General features: G+C 41.5%; 1 non-coding gene and 2 pseudogenes across 1 annotated transcript; 1 reads left to right on the top strand and 2 right to left on the bottom strand.

Annotated features, from left to right (window-relative positions):
* Window positions 1-7,423: 7,423 nt before the first annotated feature.
* Window positions 7,424-7,496, top strand: TRNAR-CCG (transfer RNA arginine (anticodon CCG)). Its single transcript has one exon. It is a non-coding gene; the product is annotated as a tRNA-Arg (tRNA).
* Window positions 7,497-9,004: 1,508 nt separating this feature from the next.
* On the bottom strand, window positions 9,005-11,565 carry LOC105858673 (flotillin-1 pseudogene; annotated as a pseudogene).
* Window positions 11,566-14,917: 3,352 nt separating this feature from the next.
* Window positions 14,918-15,442, bottom strand: LOC142861027 (small ribosomal subunit protein uS8-like; annotated as a pseudogene).
* Between the last annotated feature and the right edge of the window lie 2,700 nt (window positions 15,443-18,142).

The raw sequence follows: 18,142 nt of genomic DNA on the forward strand, positions 1-18,142 counted from the left end.
AAATACCATCTTCCCTATGATTCCTTCTCAGCTCCAGTTCTGGCCCTCCAGACCAGTCAAAACCCAGCTGGCCGGAGCAGCTACGGGCTGACAGGCATGGCGAATGGCAGGCTGTAAATGTACAATGCATGGGCCACAGGCGAATCTCAGACCCAAAGATTAAAGGGACATAGGCGTCCTTTGGGTTCAGTCGCACAACCTCAAAGTATGGCACCTTGGCATTTGAGAAAAGAGCAGAAGCAGAAAGATCTCTCTGACCTTCTCTGGTCCCCTTCTTTCCAGCAGCAGGCAATAAAAGCTAGCTGATCTTCCCCCTAAAGTAGATCATAAGACCTTCATTTCAGAGAGGGGTCTTCCCTATGCCTGGAGGAAAGGAATGAAGATCCAGATGCCGAGAAGAATCTGAACAAAACCGGCTTTACTAAGTTTCTCCCAGTTTATTACCGTTAGATCATGCTCTCTTTTGTGCAATTATAATTCTACAGTACTATCCATTTTATCGAATTTAAGAATAAAAATACAGTAAGTCCTCAATGTTACTGATTGGGTCTTGAAAACTACGACTTTAAGCGAAATGACTTATAATGAAACCAATTTTACCATCTACTAATTGATATAAACAAGAGTTAAGGAGTTCCTATGGCATATTGTGGTCACACACACACAAAAACTACCAAATTTCTAAATAAAGACTCCAAACGCTTTAAAAACAAAACAAAAAAGAAAACAAGGTCTCACTCTTTCACCCATGCAGTGGCATTGTCATAGCTCACGGAGCCTTGAACTCAAGCTCAAGTGATCCTCCTGTTTCAGCCTCCTGGGTAGCTGGGACTACAGGGGTGCACCGAGCCCTCGCGAATTTTTCTATTTTTTATAGAGACCAGGTCTCGCTATATTGCCCAGGCTGGTCTCCAACTCCTGGCCTCAAACGATCCTCCCAAAGTGCTGGGATTACAGGCTCCAAACATGTCTAATATTAAATATTAAAATTAAATTAAATAAATGTGAGCTACACATACATTTAAGAAAATTAATAAAAACAAGTTTGATAATTATTATACTTACCCATTTTTTGGGTGAATCAGTGAGTGAATGCAGTGGTAGTGGCAGTGGATTAGATGAAGGAATAAATGTAAAGCAAAACTTTTTTAAGAGCACCTCCTACTACCACACAGTTCAAAAACAAACAGGAACAAATATGGTGGTCTTGCCGAGCACTTTAGAATCACATTGTTTATTGTGCATTTATATGATTATTCGTATCATGCACACATGAAATTCTCATACTTCACGAATTTTTTTTTTTTGCAATAACTTGTATTCATTCATTCATTTTCCTGCTTATTTCAGTTCAGAATAGTATGTGGCTGGTGCCTCACTCGGCTTCTCAGAGCGCCTTGCGGGAACCCACCCTGAACAGGAGACCTTTCCACCGCAGGGTGCACACACACACACACACACACACACACACACACTCACACTCTCTCTCTCTCTCTCTCTCTCATTCACTCAGACTGAGACAATTTAGACATGTTAATGAACCTAACGTGCACATCTTTGGGATGTGGGAGGAAACCACAGTACCCTGCAGAAAATTCACACAGACTGGGGAGTGTCTGTCAACTCCACAGGGACACCGCTCTGCGGAAAATCGATTTTTTCGTATCAACGTAACCACTTTGAATGAAACCACAGTTATTGAAGTGTCGCGCCCCCTCGACCAGCAAGGAAGACGCGGCAACCGGAGTTCTTCTGACCGTGCTTTAATGGGGCTCCCTTTAGGCTTACATGATAGGGAAGACGCCCAGGCGTTCTCAGCGGCTGCTTATAAAGGCAGTAAGTACACTGGGCATTGTCTGATTGGATAAGGCACTTGGAAGGGAGGAGACAAACTCTGCACATGCGCTGAGCAATTGTTTGTCAGACTAACAACAGGGTTTGACCAAGAAGCGGGCGCCATCTTGGAATGGCGTTGCCACCGCGCCCCACATTCAAGGACCTGCTGTACAAAGATATTCCTATTTATTTGGATCTTCATTTCTGAAGGTTCCTGTGTCACCTAAAACTTCTATTTAATAAATGCGTATGCTTTTCCCTTGTTAATCTATCTTTTGTTACAAGGTCTCAGCCATGAACCTAGCACTGGGTAAGGAAGGATATTTTTTTTCTCCCTTACTCCTTCCTTTAAGTGCTTTTTGGATGACACCACAGGAATCTCCAAAGGTGTAAAATTATCTGAGGGAGCTCCATAAAAACACAAATTTCCAGGCCTTACTCATGAGAGTGAGATGCTGAATGCTTTCAGAATCTCTGGAAGGGGGCCTGGAAATCTTGTTATTTAAATCTTTCCTTGTTGCATTTGATAATCAGGCAAGTTTGGGAAGCACTGGGCTTGAAAATCTAGTGACAATAGAAGATGAAGCAAGGATCCTGGAGAAAGTTAACACAGGGAGAGGAAAAAGACTGGAAGGGAAGAGGGGACCCCAGAGCAGAAGACAGAAGAAGAGATGGGAGGAAATGTACTGCAAGGTGGGGCCTTAAAGGTGAATGCTCAGATCTGGACATGTTTAAGATCCCCAATGCTCCTATGCTTCCTCCAGGTACTAGAGAAGACAGAAGGCCCTTTGCTCTAAGATGAGGGAGCAGAAGGTGTCCATCCTTCCTGTTCAGTCATTTGCGAAGTTTGGGTGCATCAGAATCATCTGAAGGGCCTGTCGAAACATATATTGGAAACATCTTCCTCCAAATTTCTTTTCTTTTTTCTGTTTTTTGAGACAGAGTCTCGCTTTGTTGCCCAGGCTAGAGTGAGTGCCGAGGCGTCAACCTAGCTCACAGCAACCTCAAACTCCTGGGCTCAAGCAATCCTGCTACCTCAGCCTCCCAAGTAGCTGGGACTACAGGCATGTGCCATTATGCCCAGCTAATTTTTTCTATATATATATTAGTTGGCCAATTAATTTCTTTCTATTTATAGTAGAGACGGGGTCTCGCTCTTGCTCAGGCTGGTTTTGAACTCCTGACCTCGAGCAATCTGCCCGCCTCAGCCTCCCAGAGTGCTAGGATTAGCAGGCGTGAGTCACCACGCCCAGCCCAAATTTCTAATTTAGTTGGTCTGAGGTGGGGCCCAAGAATTTTCAGTTCTAATAGGTTTCCAGATTATGCTGACTGAGATCCTAGGATCAAATTTCAGAACCTCTGTAGGAAAAACCCAGCTTGTTTTGCCTGACACTCTTGTGACTTTAAGAGTGTCTCACTGCTCCTGAGTTCCTGGATGGGTGCATCTCCTAAAGCACATGTTTGAAGTTCTTTGGTCACAGATAGCTGCCATTCGAAACTAGTACCGGGAAGGCAACCTATGTGGTTGTCAGGAAGCAGTGCTGGGTGTCCAAGTGGGAGGTGTGCCTTCTTAGGCTTGATCGGCCCCAGCTGCAGGGGGAAAGGCTAACTTAGCTTGCTTGCCTGTTTGCCTGCTTATTTTTAGCACATCTAGTTGGGAATCCAAGGCAAAAAATAAGAAAAGACAGACTGTAGACAAATGCACATATTTTACAAGATTATCAGAAAAAAAGGAAGTTTCTGAGTTTGGGCATCTAAGCAGCCTTTTACTGCCAGGATCCCAGGTTCAATCTGGTCCATGTGCACCCAAATTATGTCTTTTTTCTCCAGGTAGAATCAAAACCTGGCTTGCTCCTGGGGATGCTCTTTACAGCATTTGCAGCTGGCTCTTCTGCTGCTCACATACTGTTATTGGCTAGAAAGAAGTCTCGAGAGCAGAACTGTGAGTAAGCTATGGTTGCTAGAGAGCAATTAGAGAGCGATGGTTCAATATTTTGTCAGTCATCGACCCTGTTCACTGTCCTACTCTAAGGAAGGCATAATGGGATGTTCCTGCAATCAGTGGTACAATGCTTAAGGTGTATACTAGCAAAGGTTTTAGGGATAAAAAAGAAAGAACCTGTATGCACTGGAAAAGGAAGGTGGATGCCGCAGGATTTAGAGACTCTATGGATTTGCAGACCAAAACGATGGTGAGTGTCTTTAGGAAATAAATACACACACAGAGAGAGAGAGAGAGAGAGAGAGTAGTTTGAATGATGTGAATGTTGTTGCCTTGCACCAAGCTAGTAAGTAGAGAAGAAAGAGCAGGATTTATGCTATTTTGGTTGTTTTTATTTGCAGGAAGTGGGATGGTATGCAGAAGGAGACAAAGATAAGTTTGGTTGTGGACAAAAATTTAAAATATTTATGAGACAGTCTCATGGAAATGTCTGATAAACATTATGATCCATGGATTTAAAACTCTACAGAGAATTCAAATCCATAGATTTTGATTTTTATGTGTCTATAGGAAAGAGTGTCCATGAAAAATGGGTACCAATTGAAAAATAACCTTTGAGATTTGGGGATGGGAACTTATTAATGAAATTCATGGAAAATTGATGAAGATTCTTTGCTTGATCAAACTTTAGTCAGGCTTCTGAATCTTCTCCTGCACCCATCTGTGTACTTCTTTGTAAAACCTCGTTTTAGAAAGGACTCTGCTAAGTCAGTTTAACAAGAACCTCCCTCCCTCTATATCTGATTACCTCAATATCTGATCTGGTTCCTCATGCTCCACCATCCTCCAGGTGATGTCTGATCACCCCAGCCTGTCATCAGCAAGAATCCTGTTAGGTTGGTTTACCCACAATCCTCCTTACTCCCTGATATTTCCTCTTAGTAAGTTTCTATCCACTGCCCCCCGACCCTGCTCCTTGCCCATTCTGTTTTCAGAGTTGAACCCAATCTGTCTCTCCCACTGCAAAATTCCACTGCAGTGATCCCTATACCTGCCACTAGGCATTTTTATTTCTAACTTGATTTGTTTTGACTGCATTTGTAAATGTAATCAGCAGGTTTTGAAGATGTTGAGGCGATTTGAAGAATCCTGGAGTTTTCCCAAGTGATTTCTCTATGATCTCCTGCTTCTTACCTAAATGCCAAGGAGATGAGAATTATGTACACTCTTGAGTACAGTAAGAGCATATGGAGCTCTTAGCCTCCAGGTTCCTACAGGCTTCCATTCACAGTTCCCTCTCTCTCCAAGGTTTTTACTTTCTCTTCATGTGATACAGTGGAAGAGTGGACGGGACAGAAGTTTGGGGGCTTCAAAAGAGGATTCTTCGAAAATCTCCTGGAATTCCATTATTTTCTCCCTCAAAGACAGACCTAATATTGTCTAGGGACAGTAAAAAATGAGAAAAGTGGAATAAAGGAGAACAGAATGCAAGAGAGAAAACTAAGCACATATTTCTGGATCTATTTTGCAGTGGACACAGGGTGTAAAGTATGTGTGAAAAAGAGAATGGGACTGAAGTCTAAGTAAACGCAGAAAAAGGGGCAGAAGTAAGCAGAGGAAAATGGACCCAGTTAGGAATTGCCCTTCACTGAGCAGGAGAAAGTATAGAGGATAGTTTTGGATGATAACCAGGTAAAGGAAGTCTGAAATAGCGTGGTGGCAAGTTAGGAGGCTTAGCATTCACAGGTTAACAAGATGGCATAATAAAGGAGAGAAAAAAATCTCAACAAACTCTCATTCTTTTTGTTTCAAAATTAGAGCCCGTGAGAAAGTTGACAATGGAATTTTAACTCACAAAGATCTGCAGATCCTATTATCTCTATTCAGGATCTAAACCTATTAGCTCTGCTCTGGCCTCTTTGGAGGAAGGATTAGAACCATGAATGATAGCATTAGTCACAACTGTCCTTCTGCAGTCCAAGAGGGTGACCCAAACCCAGGTAACCTGATTCCAATTCATTAAAAAGATGAGCTACATATTCTTTCCACAGTAAGAGAATCCCAATGCTGATGATAAAGATTATAAAATATCTTCCAGGGGATTTTTTTTTTCAGTTTCAGTAATTTCAATATATATCAATTTCAATAGTTGCATGTAACTTCAAATATTTTGCTTTACTTGAAAATGCTCACCAAACTTTGAAAAAGGAGAAAGGAATCCATTAATTAAAGTTCCCTATGTGTTTGTTGCATTAAATACACTTAGAATGTTCAATTTATTTAAAGAGAGTAAGAATTTCCTTTAATAATAAGATGTGAATCTAAGTAGAGAATACTCTTCTATTTTTTCATTTACCTCCATATTTGTTCATGGCGACATTGTGTTTTATTAATAGTTGATGCATGTTTAGGCAATATTTGCAGCTCTTAGAGTCAAGATTAAGCTACCTTTCTACAACAAATTGGGATATATTTGTTCCTTTTTTGTGCTCTGCAGCAGTTTATGTAATCCTGTATTGGAATGACAGGAAGCACTCATATTATTATTCCAAATCTTGTGCTTGTTTTGGGACATCCCCCACCCCACTCCTGGTCTCTTCCTCATCAATGTCCATGGGTTCCCGCCCTGAGCTAGATGTCAAAGCCCAAAGTAGGCACTCTAAAATTGTTGACCAAACAATTTGGAGATAATTTGAACTTGGTCTTAACTCCAAAAGAAGAGACTATGGAAGCAAATACTGGGGAAAACAGAAGACATTGCTGGGAAAGACTCTCTTTGTGGGAAAGAGTATACGGTTTGGGAGGGGAGAAATTTTGCTTTAATTTCATTGTTTAGAACAACTTGTGATTTTCAAGGAGCCAAAACTATGGTGTAAATGGATAGAAGGATGTGATTGCTTTACTTCTGGAGTTGGACGTTTTACATGTTTATTATCCCACCCACACTTTTGGTGACTGTGGGGTTCCCCCCAAAAAACTCTATTGCTCTATGGACTAACCCACAGTAACCTACTGGATGTCTTCTTTCTTCTTCTCAAGACCAGGTTAAACTTGGGAAGTCTCCAAGTCAAACATGGAAGTCACCGAGCTCCATGAAAAACGACGTGCTGGACAGCATCCATTCACCCCTGTCTTTAAAAATAAATAGTAAATGTGAACTGAATAACCCACTTTTTAGTGGCCTTACATCAACCTTGCACTTCCAGCAGAACCCTCCTCGAAGCTTTCTGATCACTATTGACCAGCCTCCAGCAGCGCCCTCATTCCTTTCAGACTCCTACCCCCCAAAAGTACCATCTGTGCGTCGCTCTCTGCCTCCTCTTGCTTGCTTTCCCTACAGGTTGCAGCATGAGCTCTAGGGTGAAGATCTTCCTCCCTACCCCGCTTCTCTAAGAGTCATTAATCAAACACTTCAGCAGGGTTCACACTGATGAACTATCTGTCTTCCCTGTCGCCGTTTCTGACATGGGTCTTAGTTTTTGAAAATTTTAGAGGGTACTGTAAATAGTTTTTAACTGTTAGTGAATTTTCATTTTAAACCAGGAACTTTTTATTAAAATCAAGGTTAAAAAAAAAAAACAACCTACTTCCCCCACCTAGCTACATTCCTTTTGTATCTTACGTGAAAAAATCCCCCTATCGGTTGGCCGCGTGGCCTAATGGATAAGGCGTCTGATTCCGGATCAGAAGATTGAGGATTCGAGTCCCTTCGTGGTCGTCAATCTTTTCATTTCTGGAGTTGGAAGATGCTTAAAAAATTGCAGCATTTTTCTTGCTGCGACCTGGCTGCCGGTTCACACCTAAAGGTAGAATTCATTTTTAAATGTGTGTATATGGTGTGCCTGCTGTGTGACAAATGCTTTACAAATGACCAAGGCAGAAATAGCACGTGTCCTCAAGGAGCTTACTTTCTATTGGACCAGAGAGATGAAGTCAAGCAAACGCCGGAGGCGAGTGGCGGGGAGAAGACTAAAATACTTGTTTCAAGTCATGTGAAAGAAATAAGCAAGGTGCTGAAATCAGAATAAGGGAGGGGGGCTGCTTTAGGTGGCGTCCTCCTTGAGGTCTTGAAGAGATGCTATTTAAGCTGAAGGTTCAGTATATTTTAGGCAGAGGAATAGCATTTGCTTATTCGCTGAGAATCTGAAAGCACCAGGTATTCTTAAAGTTCAAGTTGCTGAATATTTTTTTGGGGTGGGGATCACTACAAAAAAAAAAAAAAATTAACCGAAAGGGATAAAGGTGAGTTAAATTTCTGAGAATGACATCTCTGACAAGGACTCTCTATGACTGAGGCTCTGAAGATGATTTCAAATTGGTGTCTTCCACTAGCTACCACAAATATAACTGTCACCACCTCCTAAACACTGATCTCATAAAGAAGAATAAAGGCAGAAACCAACAAATGTTTTATTTCAAACTGAACTATCCTCTGTTGCAACTTCTATTAGGGTAGTCATGATAGGTTGAGTTTAAGCAAGAGGGTAAATGTAATAAATGGGTGTGAACATTACTAGAGAGAGAGCAGTGAGAGATGGATAAGCAAAACTTCTGATCATTTTTAATTGAGCTCTAGTCCCTTTTTGCAGAAAAAAAAGCTAAAATTAATTTTTTTTTTTTTTTTAGACAAATCTGTTGCCCTGGGTAGAGTGCAGTGGCGCCAGCCTAGCTCACAGCAACCTCAAACTCCTGGGCTCAAGCGATCCTCCTGCCTCAGCCTCCCGAGTAGCTGGGACTACAGGCCTGAGCCACCACGCCCAGCTATTTTTTTCTAATTTTAGTACAGACGGGGTCTCACTCTTGCTCAGGCTGGTCTCTAACTCTTGAGTTCAAGCGATCCTCCTGCCTTGACCTCCCAGAGTGCTAGGATTACAGGTGTGAGCCACAGCTCCCAGCCTAAAATTAGTTCTTTTTTTTTTTTTTTAGGCCCAGACAGTAATTTAATTAGGAAGTTAAGTAAATTGGGATGGGGTGGAGTGGGTCATCCGAAGGCTGCCATGGGACCCCCTGGCACTGACAGTCATGGTAGGGTGGGGTCAGGAAGGGGAGCAACCCCTCCAAGGCAAGGCACAGACTATTTGGCAAGGAGAGATGAGGAGTGGAACCTCACTGTCAAAGGACATACTCAGGGAGGCCAGTGGGTGCATGCAACAGGGGGACCATTCAGGCACCTAAGCCATGGGGCTGGGCATCGGCAGGGGCTGGGCATCGGCAAAGGCTGAGGGCTCAGGCTGTTCGCAAAGGCTTGTGTTCACCTGGGAGATGCTGACGCCTGTGAGTCTCTCCACGCTCTCTGGCAGGCGGCTTAGGATGTCCAGTACTTCCTCAGTCACTTTGGCCGCCCCACGGCCCCACTTCCGCTGGACACCAGTGTGATCTTATTGGCTGAGGTCAAGGGACCACTGATCTCTGCCACCTGGGGCAGCTTCTCCAGCAGCCTGTCCACTGAGCCGCCTCCTGGTACAACTGGAACGCTTCTGCCTTCTTGGCCATCTGCTCAGCCTCGGCCCCTATGGCAAAGGCCTCAGTTTCCCCACGCACCTGCACAGACTCCGAGTCTGCCTCCGCCTGCATAATCCGCTGGGACTTCTCTGCCTCGGTAGACGCTCCAGCTGCTAGCGCTCGGCTTCTGCGGGTTTGCGCACGCGGGCCTCCAGCTCCTGCTCTCGGCGGGCGATCTCCTGCTCCTGCACTGCCGCCTGCTGGCTCGCTCCACCACCTGCACCCGCACCCGCCGCTCCTCGATCTGCTGCCTAGTCTTGGCCACCTGGAGCTGACAGGCCAGGTCAGCCTGTGCTCGACCTCGATGTCATGTGCAGCCTTCTTCCCTCTGTGCCTTGGCCATCTCGATCTCACTCAGGTACTGAGCAGACACCTTTTCCTGCTTGGCTTTAGCCTCCCTGATCTTAGCATCTCGCTTGGCCTCTGCTTCCCCAATCCAAGCATCTTTATGGACTTGAGCTGTCCGAGCCTTCCCCAAAGAGTGCAAATAGTCCTGGCCATCATGAATGTGAACGTGAATGCAGGTGAGGCTGGAAAGGTAGGCTAGCCGATAAAGAGTCTTGTTGCCAGGCTAATGAATTGAACTATTAGTAGATGCTAAGCAGGTGTGTAATATTAGCTTTGGGTCTTAGGAAAGTCACTGTGGTGATAATGTGGGAGGATGGAGTTAAAGGAGAAAATGGACAAGACTGGAGGTAGGAAAAACAGTTCAGGAGCCACATACATAGTCTGGGAGAGAACTAAGGAAGTAGTGGTGAGGAAGGAGAGCAAGTGTAAATATGTAAGAAGGAAGCAGGTAGAACTGGCTGATTGATTGGTTCTAGGGATTAAATGAGAGGGAAAAGTTCTCCTGAAATGACTCATGCTTCTGACCCAGATGACTGGTTTTCATTTTATCTCTCTAAATTGTCCTCCTTTGATTATTCCTATGTTCTAACTGAGCTTAGTCCACTACCAACAACATTTCTCTTTCTTTTAATTCAGCTAGCTCATGAATCTTATAGTTTAATTTTTCTTGCTGGTATATTTACAAATACACATCTTTAGTCTTGGTGTTGCTTGAGCTCAAGTTTTGTATTTTGACAAAGGTCTGAAGCTCAATTTCACTTGAATATTCCATTAGTATTTCCTTCTCACTCTGTTCAAAACCTAATTATCACATACTCCCAAGTCAGCTTCTTTTCTGTTTTTCCTTTGGAAATGGAACCAACTTTTTCTCCATGTAACAGACTAGAAATCTTTACTTTAGGTCTTTTCTAGGCTTAAAACTCTTTGATGTTACAAAATCACAAAATGAGCATGTAATAGGGTCAAAAATTACACCCATATCTATAACATGGGGAAGAGGAGACAGATATCAGGGGAAGCCTGAGTTATTGGGACATCACATATCCAAGAGCAATATGTGCAGAAATCATATTATCAGGACAAATTAAGATGTATCTAAAATGATAGTCCCTGCTACTTGGGAGGCTGAGGCAAGAGGATGGCTTGAGCCCAGGAGTTCAAGGACACAGTGTGGTATGATGGCACCTGTGAATAAACACTGTACTCTAGCCTGGCAACATAGCAAGACCCTGTCTGTAAAAAAAAATAAAAATAAAAATAAATAAATAAATTAATAAAATGATGGGATGGGTGATTAAAGAATGAGATTATAAATTTTTGTTGTTAAGCTTATCGGTCTGCCAGATCCTCAGTTAGCTACAGTGTATCTTCTTCAAAAACCCATCTCCTTCAAAGACCTCTATAATTCATAAGGCTTTTTGCCTACCCTTCTACTTTAAATAACAATAGATGACCTTTGTATCCAATTCACATGCCACTCCTTGGATAACAATGCCCCCTAAAGACCACCCCTCTCTCTCTTTCTCCCTCTCTCTCTCTTTTCTGTAGAATAAAAAACATCCTCTCCTTCCATCACCAGGCTTTAAGGTTACCATATCAAGCATGGCTCTTCTGCAGGTGTTTTTTAGGAGTTTATGAGTGCCTATAAACCAAGAATGCAAAACACTGTCCTTTGTTCTGGCTACCATCAAAATAGTTTTGGAAACGGGAAATCTTGCTTATAGAGGAAAAAAAATAACATAGACTAATAAAACTTTATCAGCTCTTAAGACTTTTAGAGACAAATGAAGGAAGTAATGATTGCTCTAACATTTAAGAAAGCAGCAGATGAATAATCTAATAGAAAAATGGGCAGAAGACTTGAATAGGCATATCATAAAAAAAGATATCCAAAAGGCCAACAAATACCTGAAAAAGTTCTCATCCTCATTAGTCATCAGGAAAATGCAAATTAAATCTATAAAGAGGTATTATGAGGCACTCATAGGAATAGCTAAAATTAAAAAGACTGACAAAAGCAAATGTTAATGAGGATATAGAGAAACTGGAACTCTCATATACTGCTGGTAGTATAACCACTTTGGAAAACTATTTGACAATAAGTAGCTACTAGGCTGAACATACATATAATCTGTGACTCAACTCTTCTTCTCCTAGGTGTGTAGCCAAAAAGAAATGCATTTATATGGCCGGGCACAGTGGCTCACGCCTGTAACCTAGCTCTCTGGGAGGCCGAGGTGGGGGCAGATCATTTGAGTTCAGGAGTTCGAAACCAACCTGAGCAAGAGCGAGACCGTCTCTACTATAAATAGAAAGAAATTAATTGGCCAACTAATATATATAGAAAAAAATTAGCCAGGCATGGTGGCACATGCCTGTAGTCCCAGCTACTTGGGAGGCTGAGGCAGGAGGATTGCCTGAGCCCAGGAGTTTGAGGTTGCTGTGAGCTAGGCTGATGCCACGGCACTCACTTTAGCCTGGGCAACAAAGTGAGACTCTGTTTCAAAAAAAAAAGCATATATATGTGTATACCAAAAGAATGTTCATAGCAGCACTATTTGTACTAGCATCAAACTTAAAACAACCTAACATCTCAGATCCATTGCCCACTATTTGTTGACTGATTTCTGCTATTCAACTATTTTACTGATTTGTTACTAAAATTGATGGCTAGCATCACACACCAATCTACCTGGAAATTGGAGCTAGAGAGGAATTTTAGATCCATAAGGGTAGAAACTGTTTTATGATTGCCCTTAGAGTGCATGACATAATGTCTTACACATTCAACAAACTTCAACAGACATTTGTTGAACTGAACTAAGTTAAGGAAAATTCCTAGGTTAGCAGTCTTGGGGTCTAACAAAATGATCTTATCACTAATAGAAACAGAGAAATTGCAAAAGAGAGCTGGTTTGGATTGAACAAAAACTATTCTCTCTGAGTCATGAAAGAATTTAGAAGGTTGACTTTCAATAGTCTTCCCCAAAGCTTGTGCTTGGCTTTCAATCACATTGGAAAAGGGTGAAGAAAGTACTGATGTCAACACAGGTACTGATGAAAAAAAAATATGACCACACAGAAAGTACATGAAAAGCTGAATGAAAAAGAGTACATGACCACACAGTCAATATGAATATCAAAACAAGATTTGTGATAATGCAAATAATTTGTCTACGTAAGAGAGTTGCTTGCTCATATTCACATTGGGGATGTTTGGTATACACCCTACCCAAACTATTGAACTTTGTGGTGTGTGCCTGTGACTCCACTAGAGCAAAGATGAAAGATAGAGCAGTGCTGACAGTGGTCAGAACACTGCAACTGACACTTACACTTTTTTTTTTTAAAGGCAGAGTCTCACTCTGTTGCCCTGGCTAGAGTGCCGGGGCGCCAGCCTGAAACTCCTGGGCTCAAGCAATCCTTTTCTCTCAGCCTCCTGAATAGCTGGGACTACAGGCATGTGCTACCATGCCTGGCTTATGTGTGTGTGTGTGTGTGTGTGTGTGTGTGTGTGTGTGTGTATGTATATATATATGTGTGTATATATATATATATATATATATATTAGTTGGCCAATTAATTTCTTTCTGTTTTTTTTTTATTAGAGATGGGGTCTCACTCTTGCTCAGGCTGGTTTTGAACCCTGACCTTGAGAGATCTGCCCATCTCAGCCTCCAAGAATGCTAGGATGACAGGTGCGTGAGCTACCGTGTCCAGCCAACGTTAATACATTTAAAATCAAGGATGGTCTTACTGTCTTTAGCTAAGACTCCTGCCTCCACTTGGCTGAGCCTGACTGGACAGGAGCTGACTGGTTACTCTTCAACTGCTTCTGGGGGCACTGTCTCATTAGTGAGCTCTTTATACTCTTTTCTATAGACTGGAGCCTGTAAGTAGTTAAGTAGTTGGACTTCAAAAGGAATACTGTGGCCAAAACTTGGAAAGAAATGAACTCTCTAGACAGCAAGCACCAGAAGCCAAATCCAATCCCAGGACAATCCACCAAACTCACACAAGGAGAAATAGATAATCTGAATAGTTCTTATAACTATTAAAGAAATTGAATCAATAATTAATAAGTTTCCAAAAAAGAAAGGACCAGGCCCAAAAGGCTTTACTGGTGAATTCTATCAGATATTTAAAGAAGAACTATACCAATTCTCTATAATCTCATCCAGAAGATAAAAGCATAAGGAACACTTCCTAATTCACTCTTTGAGATCAGAATTACCCTACTACCAAAACCAGACAAATGCATAAGAAAGGAAAACTAAGGACCAATATCTCTTATGGTCATAGATATAAAAATATATATATATATGATATAAATCATAGATATATATCATAGATATAAAAATCCTCAACAAAATACTAGCAAATCAAACCCAACAATGGTGTATAAAAAGAATCATACACCATAACCAACTGGGATTTATTCTAGCCTTTAAACAAGGCTGGTTCAACATTTGCAAACATAATCTTACCATATGATGTAGCAGTTTGGTTCCTAGATATTCACCCAAGTTAGTTAAAAACACAAAACCCACACACAAATATTTACAGCAGCTTTATTCATAATTGCCCGATCTTGAAGACAACCAACACCTCAATAGGTAAATCCATATAAGCTGTGGTATATCTATACAATGAAATATTATTTAATGATAAAAAGAAATGAGCTATCAAACCAAAATGCACATTAATAAGTTCATGAAGCCAATTCTGAAAAGACTGCATACTGTATAATTCCAACTATATGACATTTTGGAAAAAGCAAAAATACAGAGACAGTAAAAATATCAGTGGTTGTCATGGATTCAGGAAAGAGGAAGAAAAGAGGGATGAATAGGTAAAGCCCAGAGGATTTTTAGGGCTGTGAAATTACTCTGTATAATACTGCAATGGTAGATACATGACTTTCTGCGTTTGTCAAAAGCCTTGGAATTGTACAGCACAAAATGTGAATCTTAATGTAAGCTAAAAACTTTAGTTAATAATGTATTATAGTGGCTCACACCTGTAATCCTAGCACTCTGGGAGCCCAAGGCAGGAGGATTGCTTGAGGTCAGGAGTTGAGACCAGCCTGAGCGAGAACGAGACCTGTCTCTACTAAAATTAGAAAAAATTAGCCGGGTGTGGTGGCGCACGCCTGTAGTCCCAGCTACAGGCTAAGGGAGGAGGATTGCTCAAGCCCAGGACTTTGAGGTTGCTGTAAGCTAGGCTGACGCTATAGCACTCTAACCAGGGCAACTGAGTGAGAATCTGTCTCAAAAAATAAATGAATATTTAGGGCAATAAATTTCTTGCTAAAAAATTAATACTAATGGCAATGAACAGCCACTTTGGAAAAATAGTGCTACTTTCCTTTCTTCTGGCCATTGAAACATTTGGTTTGTACGTATGTTTTTCATCCCTAAAAAAAGAATCCAGTAGTTTCCCTCTTGTGTGTTTTCATCTTGTTTCTTCATGATCTATGATACCAGCTGAAGTTATCGGTACGATGAAACCGAACTCCAAACTGACAGGATGGGAGCAAATTATTCTGCCATTTTTCTAGATTTTTGAGTTGCGTAACAAATCTGAGGCTGATGGCTTCACACTTCTTTTCTCTGCCAGTGAGGTTCATGACAATTTTCCCATCTTTGTGATCATCAGTGATTTCAAATTTGCTAATGTAACAATGTTTCATCATCACAACTAGAAAGCAAATAATAACATTAGAGCACAACCTAATAAGAGCCTGGTGTTTGCTCTGTTTTCGGCATTGTTGATACTCTGGAGGACGTCAGCCAAGACATTCATGAGCGTCATTATGGCATCACACCAAGATGGCAGAAAGAGCAATGACAGTTTTCTTGTACAGTTAAACTATACTTATCATCCAACTCAGCAATCCCACTCCTAGGTGGGACATTTACCCAAGAAAAATGAAAGCATATTTTCATACTAAGACTTTATTTATAATAGCTAGAAAACTGGAAATAACCCAAATGTCCATTAGTTGGTCAATGAATAAATAAACTGTAATGTACCCATACCACATTGGAATTATACTCATCAGTTAAAGTGTAAGAACTACTGACACATGCAACAACATGAATGCACCTTAAAAGCATAATTGCTAAGTGAAAGAAGCCAGATAAAAAGATTACATTGTATATGATTCTATTAAATTTTACAAAAGACAAAATTATAGTGACAGAAAGCAAATCAGTGGTTGCTAGAGGCCTGATGTAGGGAGGGGATTGACTTAAAGGAGCATGAAGGAAGTTTTGGGGATGATCAACAGTCTATGTTTGTGGTCATAGTTACATGACTCTTCATCCCTCCTGACGGCTCCAAATTTAGCTGAGTTTCTGCCTCAGTACACATTCTTAAAGTCACTTGGTGCTAAAACATTCTATTCAGAAAGTTGACCCTGAACCTAGGGAATATGAAATGACACACTAGTCATGGAGAAGTTCATTTCTATGTTGAAAGATTATTTTCTGTATTCATTTTGTCACTAAGTTTTTGCTAAAGCACCATTCTACTAGTTGCTTGCCATAAAGGATCTAGTAAAAATCCCAGTTGCCATAGGGCCCAACTTTTTGTCTGGATGTTAATATTTATGGAAAGGACATGGCCTCCTTGATTAACTGTGGCCACTGGCAATACTTCTCAGAGCTGTGGGATCCAAATGTCTCTCCTTCATGTCCCACAGGGGCTGAGTGTCCCACAGCCCATTTTGCCTACAGCCTCTAGCCTTCTGAATTGAGTCCTGCCAGGGACTCTTCCCCTTAAAGTCACATATTTTGCTGTTATTTCTAAAGAACAACAGTGAAAGTATTCACTTCCTTTGGTCTGATTCCATGTATATTGTATCCAGTAGGTATCTCTTCAAGCTCCCATGTGAAATGTAACATTTTCTTAGTTTCTGGGGTCAATTCAGATTTTGTCCCTGATGTTTCATGTTGTTTGACATTTCAGGGGGAATAGATAGAGGTAGGGGTGAATAGTGGGCTTGATGTATGTGTTAGGTCACCAACTTATCCAGAAATCCCACCCTACAAAACTCTTGAGTCGGCTGGGCGCTGTGGCTCACGCCTGTAATCCTAGCACTCTGGGAGGCTGAGGTGGGCAGATTGCTCGAGGTCAGGAGTTCAAAACCAACCTGAGCAAGAGGGAGACCTTGTCTCTACTATAAATAGGAAAAAAATTAATTGGCCAACTAATATGTATAGAAAAAGTTAGCCAGACATGGTGGCACATGCCTGTAGTCCTAGCTACTCTGGAGGCTAAAGCAGCAGGATTCCTTTGAGCCCAGGAGTTTGAGGTTGCTGTGAGCTAGGCTGACGCCATGGCACTCACTCTAGCCTGGGCAACAAAGTGAGACTCTGTCTCAAAAAAAATGAAAATAAAAATAAATAATGATAATAATAGAAATATCCTGAGAATTACTTTCATTTCTCCTACATAAGTTTTGAAATTCCATTTCATATCTCACCTAACCACAGTTAATTTAAGTACTGCAGTGATCTGGGACTATCTGGCAGTACTGTACTTGAAATTATTTGGGTTCAGCCACCTGAATTCAGAATGTTGCCTCCCAAATGGAACAATTGGATCTTGTCCACAATGAGTGTCTTCTGAGAGTTCTATTTTCAGATAAGCCAGCTCTTTTTTCTCCTTCCCAGTGTCACATTTTGACTATTAGGATAAAATCAATAATCAAAAGAACACCATCATGAATGGTCATAAAGACAGAGAAATGTATGGTTATGTAGATGTGAATCTTCAATAATAGCGGACATAAGGCATTTAGTCTGAAGATCCATGATTCACATTCTTCTCCTAAGAGATAAGGATATCTTGGAATGTGATGTTCCTGAGGCAAAGCCAAAGGCATTTAACTAGAATAAAAACTCCACAAGGGTGAAATTTTATTTTTTAACTTTAATGTTATATTTTTACAGCCATATCCCCTAGGGCTGCATCTCCTGGCACATAATAAGGACTCGTTAAAAATAACGATAATGGCTCATGCCTGTAATCTGGGAGGCCGAGGCGGGTGGATTGCTCAAGGTCAGGAGTTCAAGACCAACCTGAGAGAGACCCCCCATTAGTAGAAAGAAATCAATTGGCCAACTAAAAATATATAGAAAAACTTAGCCAGGCAACAGAATAATGATCATTGGAAATACTCTAAATGCTCAGCAAAAAAGTAAGTGGTGCCGGGCGTGGTGGCTCACGCCTGTAATCCTAGCACTTTGGGAGGCCAAGGCGGGCAGATTGCTCAAGGTCAGGAGTTCGAAACCAGCCTGAACGAGACCCCCCCCTATCAAAAATAGAAATAAATTAATTGACCAACTAAAAATATATATACAAAAAATTAGCCGGGCATGGTGGCGCATGCCTGTAGTCCCAGCTACTCGGGAGGCTGAGGCAGTAGGATCGCTGAGCCCAGGAGATTGAGGTTGCTGTGAGCTAAGCTGACGCCATGGCACTCACTCTAGCCTGGGCAACAAAGTG

Source organism: Microcebus murinus, chromosome 15 (assembly GCF_040939455.1).
Source record: "Microcebus murinus isolate Inina chromosome 15, M.murinus_Inina_mat1.0, whole genome shotgun sequence".
Lineage (NCBI taxonomy): Eukaryota > Metazoa > Chordata > Mammalia > Primates > Cheirogaleidae > Microcebus > Microcebus murinus.